This window comes from Silene latifolia, chromosome 4 (assembly GCF_048544455.1).
Source record: "Silene latifolia isolate original U9 population chromosome 4, ASM4854445v1, whole genome shotgun sequence".
NCBI classification, from domain to species: Eukaryota; Viridiplantae; Streptophyta; class Magnoliopsida; order Caryophyllales; family Caryophyllaceae; genus Silene; species Silene latifolia.
In genome coordinates, this window is record NC_133529.1 from 11,683,805 (window position 1) to 11,700,238 (window position 16,434).

Here is a 16,434-nt window from a genome sequence, read left to right on the forward strand (position 1 = left end):
TGCAGGTTTGAGCTCTAATGTTTAGGAAAGTCCCGATTTTTTCCGATTTAAAGCTGGTTTTTAATGTATTATGTGTGAAACACATTGATTTAGTTGCTTTTTGAAATCACTTCATACTACCACTGATACTATTGCTAATTGTTTTGTTTTGTTATGTTATGTTCAGTTAGGTATTTGATTCATTAATTTTCATTGATATTATGATTCTATTAGGTGTTGATTTCGGGGATATAGGGTGATTGTTGTTATTAACACATTGTGGAAATGCAGGTTTGAGCTCTACTTTTTATGAAAGTTCTGATTTTTTTCGTGTACTAGTCGCTTTTTAACCGTATTCTGTGTCAAACACGTTGATTCAGCTGCTTTTTGAAATTATTATTCATTTAATCGGTCATTTTGTTTTAAAGCCTGTTTGTGTGATTATGGATTTCGGTTTGAGAGTAATGCTCAGTTCTGCTTGTGTTTTGTTTTGGTGTTTAGCAGCCAGGTAAAGCTCCACTATGGCTCCAGTGAGAAAATCAAGAAGTGTGAGTAAGCGTCTCCCTTATACGGATGAGGTTTCTCCCAGCAAAGGTGGAAATAGTCCTAGTAAAAGTAATAAGCGGGTGGGTGTTATATTATGTATTTTTACTTGTTGCATATTTTTTGTTTTAGTTTTAGCTTACTGAAGTGCAAGCCTGCTTAGGAATGAGTTCGTGAAATATGGTTTTGTGGACTATTGTTCTAGGTACTCAGCTACGCGTTTCTCAATCTAGTGTTCTAGATTGCTAGGGTTATTCCACCTATATCCCGTTTATATTATCACTAGTTGACTTTCGTGGTTAAATGATACCGACTTTGACCAACATTTTCTCACAGTTGGCTATTTCATTTGAATATGTACGTATAGCGGATGTCTCATTCCATGAAATATATGTGAGTCTTGCATAAAAATAATAGATTTGTTAGCTCTTGTGGTTAGAGTCAGTTTAACAATGTTCAGGCAAAATAGTTTAATATGTTTCAAACCGTGAGCCCAATAGAAAGAGGTACTGAGTTTATTGGTTTTGGTGTCAATTTGAAGAATTGAAGGTATAGCACATTCAAATGGTGGATTACTGGGTGTGTGCTAAAACGAATGTTTATTGGTTTTGGTGTCAAAGCTTTATTCTTTCTACTCTATCCACTCAAATCCTATTAACCCCATAAGTTACTTATTCTTGAAAAATCACTAAAAAAAAGTTTGCATCTTTAACACTAACACACTTGCTGTTGAGTACTTTAGTGTTTTAAGGGTTGTATAGTGTGTAATGTGGGGAAAATGTTTACTTCTATAGCATCTTCTAACTCTAAGCAGTTAAATTTCGCATCTTTGCCTAAAGCCTTAAACATCAGCACGATGATAAAGGTGTTGCAACTCTATTGTTTGCTTGTTTGCTTCATTTGGAAAAGATAGGGTTTTGAGTATATTACTGAATGGCCAGATGGGAGAAATGTTGAATTGGGATCACATGGGGTTTTGTTGTTGACTAAAAGTCTGACATTGGCAAAAGGAGGTGCAAATGGAAGGGCATTTGAATATTTTTAGTTACCTTTTGTCTCTATTTCTCATATGGTCTTAAGAGCATTAAGTTTAGGTTCAATACTTTTTTATTTCAGTTTTGTTTATCATACAATTTCGAGGGTTTTGATTTTCTTCTTGAGTGACAAATTGTATTTTGATTAATGCTTTTCCTCTAAATGTTGTTTTTCGGTGCAATGAGTCACTGGAGATGTTCTGAAGCAGACTTTGCACGAGCTTTTTTAAAATTAGTGAGTGACCTATACAATTGTTGGTCTTTGATCCTCCCTCATATTATAACTTACCCTCGGGATCTCATACCCTGCCTTTGCTACCACTTGAAGTCATGAATGTTACTCTATTGCACGGATTACCTAAGAAAAGTCCGGAATCGATGATGCGTTCATTTCTTTGGTGGTTTTATTCTTTATACTATGTTATTCTTCATTCTAGGTTCTATTTTTCATACCAGTCCACCTCGTCTCAAGTTTTCCAATATGTTACGAGAAGTCTTAGTTTAACTAAAGCTTAATGAAGCAAACACTAACACTCCAGGCCTGGTCTACTTAAATTTTTTTATAGGCTACACTCAACAGTTCCTTCGCTGGATATATCTATATGTGATTTTTGGTTTGGTACATCTTGAGCCTGGCAAAGCTTGGGAATCTATCTTTTGTTCCGTATTTTTGCAGCACTCAGAGATAATTAAGTTATTTTTATCGAACTTGTTGCAGAAATCCATTTCACAGAGTGTTGATATTAGACACAATGATGAACCTTGATGGAACACTCAGCTTAATTGATCTTCTACATTCTTCTAAGTTCTAATGTCTGAGAGGTATGTAGTAACTTCCTCCTCACCATCACAAAAGAGTGTAGGGATTTTTTTTTTTTAAGCAAGGAAGAGAGATCATTTTTCAGGAATGCCCTCATCTTATATTGTCAATGTAGGAGTTCATAGATTTAAAATATTTATGTTTCCAGGTTTTTCAGGAATGCCCTTAATTATTAGCTTATATGAAGCTGCCCTTGTGAGGCCATGTCTGATTGCCCCATTGTCATTAATATGCATTACAGGTTTTTCAAGACACCACGCCATATTCACAAGAAGAATTAGATGAGGTTCGGGACTTGTGGGCGAACTATTTTCTCAATATCTAGCCGTAGATATCTAGCTAGCGTAGTAATGTATTAGGTAGTTGAATTTTGAAAAACTGATTACATGATCTGCAAGACCATATGTTATGTTGGCTGAGATTTGTTATGCCCTTTGTTGTTCGTTAGTTGTTGAATTCGGATGACGGAGACGGTTGCGTTGTATGTTGATTGGGATCGGTTTTTATTAATTGAAATCGATCATTTTGGTTGAATGACAGTTGACATGTTTTGTATTAATGTTTTGGCATTCAAATTGGTGTAATGCAATATGAATTGGCCTGCTCTTTTCAAAATTTTTTTTAAAAAAAAAACAATATAAAGGACAGCGGATTTATAAAAGTTCGATGTAATTCTAGCTTCAAAGGACATGGGCTTTCTATAAAAATCTGATGTACATTACACATATGGACATCGGATTAATGTTAAAATCTGATGTTCATTACTCATATGGACATCGGATATATTTAAAAATCCGATGTGCATATATTAATGGACATCGGTTTAAAGTCCCATGTCCATTACACCCCATATGGACGGGACTGAACTCTACATCGGCCTATAATCCGATGTCCATGTGTCTAGAAGTCCGATGTCCTTCATGATTTCTGTAGTAGTGACCCCTCAATCCATCTAATTCCTTACTCCCACCCCCCAAAGTATGAGATTTCATTACCCTTGTTACTCTTCAACCACCTTATTTACCTACCACCACACTTGCGACTCCCACCACACCTTTCACCTAAAGACGACATCGCCACCACTACCACCAAAACCACCACCACAGCCACCCCACATAAACCACCACCACCAGCCACCCCACATAAACCACCGCCACAACACCACCGCCACAATCACCATCACCAACACCATAGCCACCCCATAGCCATCACCAAGACGTCACCGCTACCATCACCACCTAGGTAGCACGGACACTCCTCCTAATCAACGTTTCCGTGTCGGACACCCGTGTCGGACCCGAAACTCGTCGGACACACGTCAAAACGTGTCGGACACTTGTAAAGTCGTGTCTAACTTTCATCTTTTATTTGTGCACGTGTCCATGGTATTTTGAGCCGTGTCCATGGTATTTGGACACACCTTCAAACGGAATCAAGTTGAATTTAAGGTAAATGGCGTGAATTGTTATATGGTAGAATTTGGTGGGGAAATAAGTTGAATTGGGGGTAAATGATGTTCTTTAGACTAGTAATGAGATGTCGAAATAGATTGATTATAAGTTGGTTTTTGGTTTTGGAAATGAGAATGAGTTATAACTAACGTCAAGTTTTACCTTCACTTATTTAAATTTAATATTCGATACTTTTTCAAAAATAAAATCGCACATAAATAACTATAAAATATATATTTTATTAAATTTAAATGACGTGTCCCGTGTCCTAAATTTCATGGGATGCCGTGTCGCGTGTCCGTGTCGTGTCAGTGTCCGTGTCCGTGTCCGTTTTGGTGCTACCTAGATCACCACCACCACCCCCACATAAACCACCACCATGACGCCACCATCACCACCACCCCACTGCCATCACCACAATGACGCCACCACCAGCACAACCACCACCCGTACACCAAAACAAACCACAACCCACCACACTTCAATTTCTTGATGTAATCAAACAGCTAGTTAAGTTTTAGATAATCCTTTACCTTTCCCTCTGTTGCCCTTTCTAATTTCCTTTCCCTTTCCCTTTTCTCTAACCAAACGGCCCTTTAGTTGTTTTCCTGCCTAAGTTGCATAATCCTTATATGGGCCTATATTGTTTGGATATTAAATCATTGAGAATGGGAATGAGAATGGATAACAGATTAACAGCCCACTAAATAAGAGTATTATTATACAATCTCCATAATTACGCACTAAAATTATTATGCAATCATCTCCTTAATCTATGGATTACGTATGGCATAAAACTTGCCTAATTTATTATGAAATCATCTCTATAATTATCATCATTCATCAGTTACACACTAAAATTACGCAAATCTACTTCTTATGCAATCTTTACCGTAATTATTTTTTATCAACTTACATTTTGTATGTATTAAGTTAAAATATGAATAACAAAGTTTATTACAAATACATATTTGATCTGATGACAATATTTATTTTCTGAATAAAGTTGACAAAGTAATTCGAGTAAAATTCATTAATTTATTCGGATTAAAAGTGTTGACCTTCTTATTTTATTTACTTTAATATGAAATGTTATCAACATGGTCCCCAAAAAACTAAAAATGAGTTGAAACTAATATTCTAAATGCAAACTTCTCTAACAACTACATCTAAAAGTTACCGTGATGTAGCATCGGGTCTATACTAGTTACATTTAACTTACAAAAAAAGTTTATTAGTTTGTTAGAGAGTGAATTGGGGTTTCTAAACTGTAATGGCATCATCCAATCTCCTACATTGAGAAATGTAGCAATCACCATTGTGCACCAGGGTCGTGTTTGGGCCCGTGCGGGGTATGCGACTGCACATGGCTCCCAATATTTTGGGCCAGAAATCAAAGTAAAAAGTAAGAATAAATAAATGCAATCCCTTAAATGTTTAATGAAAGATAGTGTCTTGCTAGATAGTACTTGGTTTTCTAAACACTAGATGTGAGGATCAAGACCTACTATCTACATTTATGTACTTCTTTTTGGAGATTTTATTTCTTATAATGTTATATAGGGCCCCATATCTATAGTTCGCACATGGAGTCCCAAAACCCCAAGACGACCCTGTTGCGCATGAGTATTCTTTCATGAGATTCCATTGAAGAAGATAATTGGTAAATTTGATAAACGGTAAATCTACCATTATAGTGATCCCACTTTTCGCATAGGAATATAAATAACAGTTCCAATAAATCACGTCCTCCTCATAGCTAGTTCCAACTTGGCTGGAGCCGATGCTGTTGGTAGTGGCCGCACTATACGGTGGGACTGGAATTGACTGGCCGGTGTTTTGGGGAGGGTGGGTGTTTACCGGCTGGGAGGTAGTGGTGGTGGCCGGGTGGTTGTACGGTTTTGTATTTAAAAAAAAAACAGTAATTAGAAATAACAAGGTTAAAATTGTAAAAAAACATATGTGAAAAAGTAAAATTCGTTTGTGAAAAAAGCACAATATAAAAATTAAGGAAAGGGGATGGACCATTTGAGGGTAGTGTTAGGGGTCGTTTGGTTGCCATTTAGAAAACATAGGCATTGGAAAATCCCATGATTTTGAAAAACATGAGTTGTTTGGTTGCCATAAATTTTGAAAAATGTAGGAATTAGAACTTCTCAGGAACTTCCAATGCCTACATGATGTAGGAAGTTGCTTACCTACTCCCCCCTTGGTCATTGGAAGTTCCTGTGGAATTTAATTCCTACATAAGCAACCAAACACTTTTCCGAAATTCACCCGAATTGGATGAGAGAACTTAATTCCCATGAATTGTATTTTCCTAGGAAAATTAAGTTCCTTGATCAACCAAACAACCCCTTATTAGATGACAAATGGAAAATAATAAAATTGGATGAACAAATAACTCATTAGGACATACTTATTATAGAAAGTTAAACAAATTAATGAGATCTAAATGGAAATGATAAACAAATTTAACTAGTCTCTAATATACTCTTTCCAATTCCTTATTATCTTTCCTCTTTATTTGTTTTCACACAAGTCCGATTATCTTTCCTCTTTCATTTTTTAGTAGGTTTTAATCATTCTTTGTTATTTTCTCTTTCCTAAAAAGTCAACAACTACTTTATTCATTTCTTATACAATAATCATTTTTTTAATATTATTCTATCCTCTATAAACTTTACAACTTACAATACTTTATTCATTATTTATTATTTCTTATTTTTGTACCCGAAAGAAAAAGGGAGATAACATAGAATTTACTCCCTCCATTCAACTCCAAAAACACCATTTATTTTTCTGACATTGTAACACCTCGACCCAAACCCTTTCCTAGAAGGTCATACATTCTAAGGTTACTCCCAACCAAGCACGTTTAACCGTGTAGTTTTTTTGTATGGATAACTATAAAAGAAAGCGCACTTGTGATATGAGTAGTACTTTCAATCCCTTTGAGCACTAGTGAAATTTAAGTCTATTAATGAACTTCTTCAAGGGATAGTCGGGTACCCCCGACTAACGTCTTCAGTTTAGTGAAGAGAATCTTTACGATTCCTTGCGATAATAAGAAAAAATATGGTCATGTGAGTTCTTGTTTGATTTACCTTTAAAAGTACAATAACAACACGATTTCTGGTTATGCTAGGGTAAGAGAGATGGGGAATGCTTTTCTTTTGTTTAATGCGACGCCATGATTGAGAGAGATGTTCCGTCTTGGAATGCCATCATTGGTGGGTGTACTTAGAACGGGTTGTTTCCAGAAGCGGTGGTATTTCTTAAAAGAATGGTGGAATAATGTGAGTTGCAAGTTAGACCGAAAGAGGTTAGTTTTGCGTGTGCACTGTCAGCTTGTGGTCACACTGGTATGCTTCAGCAGGATTGAGGTTGACTGCAGGCTCCATCATATCGGAGGAGATATACAACACACTTGAAAGTCTGTTTGAAGTTGTTGAATGTTGATCAAGGCCATAGGTTTACAGAGTCATGTTGAGTAGAAATATGAAATCGCCATGAATGATCCGTGTGTTTTTGTTATAACTGGAGCAAACAAAACTGGACAATTGAGGAATGAGATTATGCTTCGTTATCTATGTTGATGTCTGTAAATGCCTCTCCTAATTCTACATTATGCTTCTTTACTTAACTCGAGGTTAATTATTCAGGTTACTACGCCATTTAGTATCCGTGTTATTTTCATTTTATCAGTACGATGTGCAGGTCGCGTGGATACGTATACGATAAATACGAATATCAAGCATTCAAGCATGAGACATATTTCATCTATATTTACTTGCTTTTTTTTGTTGTTGTACGAGTCAATATTAGTTGTTTCAGGCCACTTAGTAGCTCTCAAGACCTTTTTTTGGTCTAATTCAGGTTGAGTTGGTAAATGCAAAGTATCAACCCTAACTCCCTATGCAATGAAAAAAAGGAACACGCATTAGATGTAAAGAAGGAACACTTGTATGTAATTTTCAATTGTATTCGTGCATCAAAACCAAATAAGTTTGGTATAGTGGTTTCTCACTTCATCTGTAACCATGAGCTCATGGGTACGATCCCTGCCTATGAAAATGAGCAAACTCTTTAGCCCGTTTACCTTTTTGAGTATTGTACGACGCTTTTTAATGGGGAAAGGCCTAACCTCCCTAGTCGCGAGTGTTATTTAGAGGGACAATGGGCTAAAGCCTAAGATTGAAAGAAACCCAATCTTCTGAGTTTTAATTTGAGTTTTTACAAAATTAAATTTTCTAAAGAAAGTATGTTAAGATTGAGTAGACTAATTTATGGTAATGATTTTTAAATTATCGCAAGGAAACTCATTTTATTTTTAAATATTTTCATTAAGTTTGACTTCCTGATGATGTTTTCTTGTAAGAAAACCGGGAATATTATATATAATTCGAAAAAGTATTGAGTATATTATGTAGAAAACCCCTTTTCAAACAGCTCAAACACGAAAGAACGTCCAAGAACAAAATCACGTAACTCCCTTGGCAAAAATGCATTTGCCATAAATTCGAGGGATATGATACTCCCTTGGCAAAAATGCAAATGCAAATGCCTCCCGAAATTAAGTTACTATAGGTAAATACAACGATGAGAACAATAAACGATAATGTGGTGATTGCAAACGAGTTATATTCTTTATAATGATATTGTAGGGCGCCCAAACATAACCTAAAGTTGGTATCAAAATAAAATCACTACATTGGTAAAAACATAACTCCAACTAAATTGAAGGCATCCAAAGAAATTTAGCACACGGTGCCTGAGTTGAATCCCTCCTCGCCCAAAACCAACCCCGGAGGAAAGGACATATCCCTATTCGAGTATTGAGATTAGAAAAATCCAGTAAAAAGAGAATAGATATGAGGAGACTCCTTACCCAAAAAGTTATAGATTGATCTCGATTAATATTTGTCGACTAGCTTCATCATTTGTAATCATAACAAGGCCACCTAAGAAAACAAAAGTAGATCAGTTATGGAGTATCATTTATCAAGCATGAAACTATATTACGTAGGGCTAAAACTAATGACAATATAAATTAGATATAATCAAATCATCGTTCAACCAAATAATTTTGGTCTACAATGACATCAACAACTTAAACTTGGTGATGATTTGTAGGCTCGAAATCAGAACTTACTTGTTTAATTCATCCGGCTTAACCTCACCAACAACCAAATGAATGCTTACAGTATCTTCGACGCTAACCCGAGCCACTTCCAATTCCACGACATCACTAGCCTTGTCCCACATAAGTTCCCACAACTATAAGGCAGGTTGTTACGATATTTTTAATGATTTTGATAATCATATCAATTATCAAATAAAAGCAATGGTGTAGTCACCTCCAAGAAGCTCTTGACTGGTTTGCCGTCACATTCTACAATGACGTCGTCTTCAAGTAAGCCTACTGATTGAGCATAAGACCCTTGTAGTATCTATTGGTACATATAAAAACAATCAAAACACACCATTGAAAGAATATTGTGTATAGTAAGTAAATGAAAATGTAGTAAATTAAGGAAAATGTTTACCTTCTCCACCCGAACACCATTGGTGAAGTCTGGAAAAGTTCCTACAAATCTCTCTATGAACGGAAGAAAAGCTAAATACAATTGGCTGCCTGCAAACTCGTACGATGGATGGCGTGATACCCTATCATACAGATATTATCTCAACATTGATATATAGATGGACATATATTGTTTACATACTACTTAAAATGAATCACAATCCCCCAAAATTAAAAAAAATAAAAGGTCACCGATAAGTTTACATACTTAAATTGTTTGTAATGATTCCACCACTTGAATGCGACATTCATTGGCAAGAATGGGGATGCGGCACTAAGATCATAATAAGAGATGCCAAAAACTTCTCCAGAAATGTTAACCACGGGTGCTCCATCGCCACACTAAGAAAGAAGAAAAATCGAGTTACAAATCTGTTAATCATATGCTTGTTAATAGCTCAAAATCAACAAACAATGAAAAGAAAATATTTTAAAAAAACATACTCTGCTGGTATTACATCTAACTGATAGTAGCTCAGTACAATCATATTTATCGGGATCAATACGCTCCATGCTGCAATTAACAAGTTGACTTGCATTAATAAGAAACCACCAACCGAAAGATGAGATATGATCATTTTACAAGTGATTTTGATGGTGAGGAGATAAAAGGTCTTGTTCATTTGCAATTATTACACTTTAATGCATCTCTCATCAGTCGCAATTATTACACGCATCTCTCAGTCGTAATTATTACACTTCTATGCATATATGGTACCAAATAAATAAACCTGAAAGTTCTATGCATCTCTCGGTCGCAATTATTACACTTCTATGCATATATGTTAGCAAAGAAATAAACCTGAAAGTTCCAGGGGTGGCCATGAAATCATATGGCTCGTAGAAATATCGAGCAACTACAATGGCAACATCCCCATGTTTAATTCTCGTTGAATGTGGGCGCAATTTAAAGGTTCCATCAACACAATCATTCTCAATAAACGCCAATTTTGCTGACGAAAGACAACCCCTTGACTTAAATCGAATAATAAGCAGGTTGTAGTGATAGTCGTAACAACAAATTTCCCCAAGGTACGAATTCTTATCCGAAGAACGAACGACAATCTACAAATTAAATAATAACAAAAAGGAGATTACACAAAAGTGAGGTAGCATAGATTCATAGAATATCATTATTTCCGATCAATCTATAAGAAACTATTAAGGAATGGAGTATAAAATAAGTAACAAAGAATAAAAGCCTTCAAGTTATGGGCTAAGCTGTTTTCAACATATTCGTCATCAGTGGGAAGTCTAATGAGATTTAAGGAAGTTATAACAGTGTTCATAAAATTTGTGCAATCGTTCCGAGTCCTGACGAGCAATAGCGTTTTTAGTAATACCACAAGTGCATTTTCCACAAGTACAATTAAAGATGGGTTCATGAGCAGCAATATCGTCCCAAAGCGTTTTCAATTGACCGAAATAATCAGTGACAGACATACCTTTGGACTGAACGCAATCATGGAGTTGAGCCTTAAGACCATGAATTTTAGAGCCGTCTACTGTGGAAAACCGCTCGGCCAGATCATCCCATAAAAGGCGAGCATCTTCAAAGTAGGAAATACTACTTTTAATCCAATGGAGCGCATAAGCCATTGAACCAGAGTACAATTAACAACGATCCATTGATCGAGCAGAAATTCATCGGTAGGCTGGGGAATAGAGCCGTCGACAAAGCCATATTTTCGTCTAGATTTAAGAGATTGCTTCACCGAACGACTCCACTCCTCATAGTTATCAGTCCGAAGAAGGACATGAGTAATGGATAAACTCGGGACATCATGACTACCCAGATAATAGGGAGATAGGACGTCAATTGTTTTGGAAGTAGAAGAAGTGGTAATAGTACCATCTCCATTCGTCATTGTGAATCAGAGAGATGACGATGAAGACAGAAAAAAAAAAAAAAAAAAAAGGAGGCGGAAGAAGGGTGTTAATGGAGGTTTGAGAATCGAACCAGAGAACCTGATACCATGATAAGCGAGATAATAGAGAATAGAGTTTGTAAATGTGTGAATTGTGTTGTGTGTTTCATTCTATTAATCAGCCAATATAGAAGGTTACAAGATATTGGAATAAGGTAACTAATCCCATAAATCAAGGGATTACAATAACAATAATGGTCAATAATATTTGGATAATATGCATATAATATCGGAGAATATCATGCCGATATTATACGCCTAATAGTCCTCTCTCCATAATCTGCCAAAATAAATAAAATCATCATCAAAACCAAAGTTGAAAACTTTTTCAATGCAAAACATATCTGAAGTTAAATTGGTAAGGCTCGTCAACCCGGCCCGACTAAGCCCGCCCCTTCCCCTGGCTTGGCCAGGGTCTTACCAGGAGAGCCTGACCTGCCTTCTGGCCAGCCCGGCCCGAATACAGGTCTACCTCTGATGTATAGAACTTACCAAAGTGATCTAGTCATGTATGGGTTAGACTTGGAAGATCACTGACGACCGGAGAGTAGAAAAGACCTTATGAAGAGGTTTGCTTCATAGCTTATAGGGGTGGTCAAACGGGCGACTGAAGAGGTTTGCTTCAAATTATATACAACTTGTATAAAAAGCGCTGAACGTCGCAAAAGATGCTCCTAATTGGGCTGAATATGTTATGTGTTTGGCCGACTCTATTGGGCTTCCAACCCAAACGACTCTTGTGTATGGAACTTCCAACCCAAACCCAATTATAAACCCTTAAAGGAAGTTTCTGTAAGATACTGAATTACTTGATTATTTACGAAACATGAATACAGTTTATATACTAGGTTACAAGGCTAGGATGCTAGGGTTACATAATTACAAAATAAGGAAAGCGAGATATACATAAGATACGGAGCTAGATATAGGAAATATGTACAATAACGAAATATATTACAATGACGAGAATTCGGCAGTCGATATATTCTCAATACGCCCCCTCAAGATGGACGGTCTGGAGACGAGGCCAATCTTGGAAGCGACAAGGAGAAAGCGGTCTTTAGGAAGCGGTTTAGTCAACGTATCAGCCAGTTGATCATCACCGTTGATATGTTGAACACGGATAGCACCTAATTGCACCTGCTCACGGACAAAATGAAATGCAAGGGCAAGGTGCTTCATTCGGGAATGAAAAATCGGATTAGCGGAGTAGTTTGTGGCTCCCAAATTATCACAAAAGACAACAGGAGCCTTGGTCGTGGGAAGTAGGATAAAGGCCCCAAATCCTTAAGAGAAAAACGAGTAGACAATGCTTTGATGAAGGAGGCAATGTCAGACGGATTAGGACCGGTGACGACAATGTCGTCAACATAGACTAAAGTATATATACAAACATTATTACGATTATAGATAAATAAAGACGAATCGGATATAGAATTACGAAACCCAAATTGCAAAAGATAAGTGCGAAGTTCGTTGTACCAGGCACGAGGTGCCTGTTTAAGGCCGTAAATTGCTTTACGCAATTTGCACACATAGGACGGATTAGTGGAGCTCGAAAAACCAGGAGGCTGCATCATATAAACATCGTCAATAAGCGTACCTTGCAAGAATGCGTTGTTGATATCGAGTTGACGGGGGGACCAACCATGTGTAGTGGCGAGGGATAACATTAGGCGAATGGTGGTTGGTTTAATGACGGGGCTGAAAGTTTCAGAGTAGTTAATGCCAGGACGTTGATGAAACCCTTTGGCAACTAGGCGAGCCTTGTGTTGCTTGAGGGAGCCATCGGGGTTGTATTTTAAACGGAATACCCATTTACATCCAATAACATTTTGAGACGGGTCGGGTGGTGTAAGAGACCAGGTGTCATTGCGTATAAGGGCATCGTATTCTGACTGCATAGCAGCACGCCAGAGGGGGTCAAGGAGGGCCTGTTTGACGGTATTGGGCGTGGTGTAAACAGGGGTGGCTGTGGAGTGAGAGAACTTGGCATAGCGAGGGTTTGGTTTACGGATGTTGTTGGAGAGACGGGTGGCATGAGACGGGGGAGGAGGTGGGGGAGGAGGGGGAGGTGGGGGAGGTGAGGGGAGGGGTGTAGACGGGGTGGCTGGTGAGGCAGGGGAAGGAGGAGTGTCGGGTGGATTATTGGTAGCAGGGGAGACAGGGGAAGTGGTGGTGACGGGTGTGGTGACGGGTTCAGGAATGATGGGTGTAGAAGTGGTCGTAGGGGAGGAGGTAGTGAGCACGGGAACTGTGAATGAGCACCAGTCCTCGGCAGTCGTGGAGGGTGGTGAAGTTTGAAGTTTAAGTAGTCGGGTATAGGGAAATTCGTTATCTAGAAAACGGACATGGCGAGATGTGTAAATTCGAGAAGTGACGGGATCGATACAGAGATAAGCACTCTATGTGGGTGAATAACCTATGAAAACACATTGAGTGGAGCGAGGATCGAGTTTGTGAGAAGTATACGGTCGAAGCCAAGGAAAGCACAAACAACCAAAGTTGTGGAGCTTCCGTAAGTTGGGCTCCTGTTTGAATAGAAGGAAATATGGTGATTGATTGGAGAGTGTGACGGTAGGTAAACGATTAATAAGATAAGCTGCCGTGGTGAAGGCGTAGGGCCAGAGATCGAGGGGAAGCTGAGCGTGTGTGAGGAGGGATAGGCCGGTGTCAACGATGTGTCGATGTCGACGTTCGGCAAATCCGTTGTGTTCGGGAGTGTGAGGTGGTGACGTTAGATGGGTGATACCTGTGTCGTGAAGATGAGGAGTGATGGTGATATATTCACCTCCATTATCGGAGTAAAATTGTCGAATTTTCCGTTGAAAATAATTTTCGACTATAGCACGAAAACGGTCAAATGTAATTTTGGAGTCGGATTTACGTTTAAGCGGATAGCGCCAAATATAATGCGTAAAATGATCGATAAAAATGATGTAATATTTAAACGATTGACGGGATAAAATAGGCGAGGTCCAAACATCAGAAAAAACAATATCAAGAGGAGCAGATGATTTAAGAGACGATGTGCCAAAAACTAATTTGTGACTTTTATTGATATGGCAGGAAATACATTCGTTGAAATCGGAAATACGTAAATTAAATTTCGAATTTAAAAATTTCAAAGTAGCAATAGACGGATGACCAAGGCGATGATGCCAAGAGTCTTGAGCGGGTAGGAGAGCTGCGTGTGCAAGAGGTGGTGTCGGATTCCAGACATACATGCCATTAGTGCGACGGCCTTGAATGAGAATTTTGTCCGTCAGAGTTTCCTTAATGAGAAAAGAATCGGGTAAGAAAATAGCAGTAGCTTTGTTGTCAAAACAAAATTGAGACACGGAAAACAATTTACGGGAAATTTTAGGAACGACTAAAACGTTATTAAAAATAAGATTTGAGACAGAGGAAGGCATGGTGAAGGAACCTGTGTGCGTGATAGTGAGAGGAGAGCCATCACCAATTGTGAGATCATCGGGTCCGTCATAAACCGAGTGAAGTGATAGGGTATTCAAGTCATCAGTGATATGATGAGAAGCTCCACTATCAACGGTCCAGGCGTGCGGCGGTGGTGTAACACCCCCTCATACCAAGGTACCTTACCAAGGACTACCCTAGCATGACAGGCTGTTACCATCTCGGTTTCCCGAGGTTAGTATATCAAAGTTACAATTTCCAAACAACATTTATATAAGTACGGTAATTATAAAAGTTACATAGTCTCCAAAATCTAATAAACGAATTATGCAAATGGCAACAACTACCAAAACAATAACTAAGGCTCGTGATGGTTTCATCTAATCCAGCGTGGTGACTCTCCCATGACTGCCCCAAGCTCAATAAATGTATCACACTGTCACAACCGCTCACCATCCCCGAATGGATCACCGCAGTTTTACAAAACAACAACACGGGGTCAGTACTACTCAATCAATATAAGACAACAAACATTACCACCGGTGATCATCGATCTCACACACAAGAACCGGCGCACACCGAAGTGTGTAGCCCCGCCGATTACCCATCGCAACAGGTAATCCTCGCCGCCGATGGGTGACCGCAGCCCATCCCCACCTAGTCCGGCTCATCAACGAGCGACTAACAATCCCCGTCCCTTAATGTGCACATCCCCTCCCGTGGCGGGTTCCACGGAGGGCGAACTAGGGTGTGAAGCCACTCCGCAAGTGACTCCACCACAATCACACATACCACAAAGATCAAATTTGTCACAACACCACAACCGTCACAACACAACCACATCACCACAATCATCACATCACCCATCCTCCGATGATCAATGAGATAAGAACAATTATGAAACAAACACAATCTTAATCAATTAACAAGATCGAGTAGGCGAAACCCTACCTTAGCAATCAACAAAGAGACGGAAACCGAACAATCAGAAAGGCTCCTCAATGAAGTCTTCTCCTATACAATAATCGCATACACAATTACATATTGCACAATTTCCCCATATTCCCAACTCCATGTATGAATACAGTAATCCCAAAGAATACAAACAACATAGAAAAGGACTTACCAACAGAAGGATGAGGAATTATACGCAAAACTACGAAGATTGTACACAGCACGATGCTAGGGAATGATTAGGAAGTGATTAGGGAATGATTAGGGTAATCGTCAAAATGATGATGTTTGAAATAATGTTTTAGAAACTGACGCGGGATATAAAAATAACCCTAAACGTTTCCCAATCAAACCGTCAAAATAACACTCCGCCAAACCGGACACTCGGTCGAGTAAGTGTATACTCGGCCGAGTGTCCCATACTCGGTCGAGTGTTCACTATACTCGGCCGAGTGTTCCTCGGCAGAACCAAAACACACACAACCTCAACACTACTCGGCCGAGTAGGCTCTACTCGGTCGAGTAGTCACCAAGGGAAAACCGTAGTATTACAATCTTCCCCCCTTAAAAAGAACTTCGTCCCGAAGTTCACACTCTACTATAAAACAAAGCACAACACTACGCCACAAGACTAGACCAACCACATATAACAAACCAAGGAGCTATACAAGTCACCACAAAATCATTATCCCGAGTCAAAGCAAAACAACAAACAAAACGA

General features: G+C 38.5%; 1 long non-coding RNA gene across 1 annotated transcript; it reads left to right on the forward strand.

The window, feature by feature from the left end:
• The first annotated feature begins 1,745 nt into the window (after window positions 1-1,745).
• Window positions 1,746-2,910, forward strand: LOC141652071 (uncharacterized). Its single transcript, XR_012546958.1, has 3 exons — window positions 1,746-1,791; window positions 2,275-2,378; window positions 2,618-2,910. It is a non-coding gene; the product is annotated as an uncharacterized LOC141652071 (long non-coding RNA).
• Window positions 2,911-16,434: the final 13,524 nt, after the last annotated feature.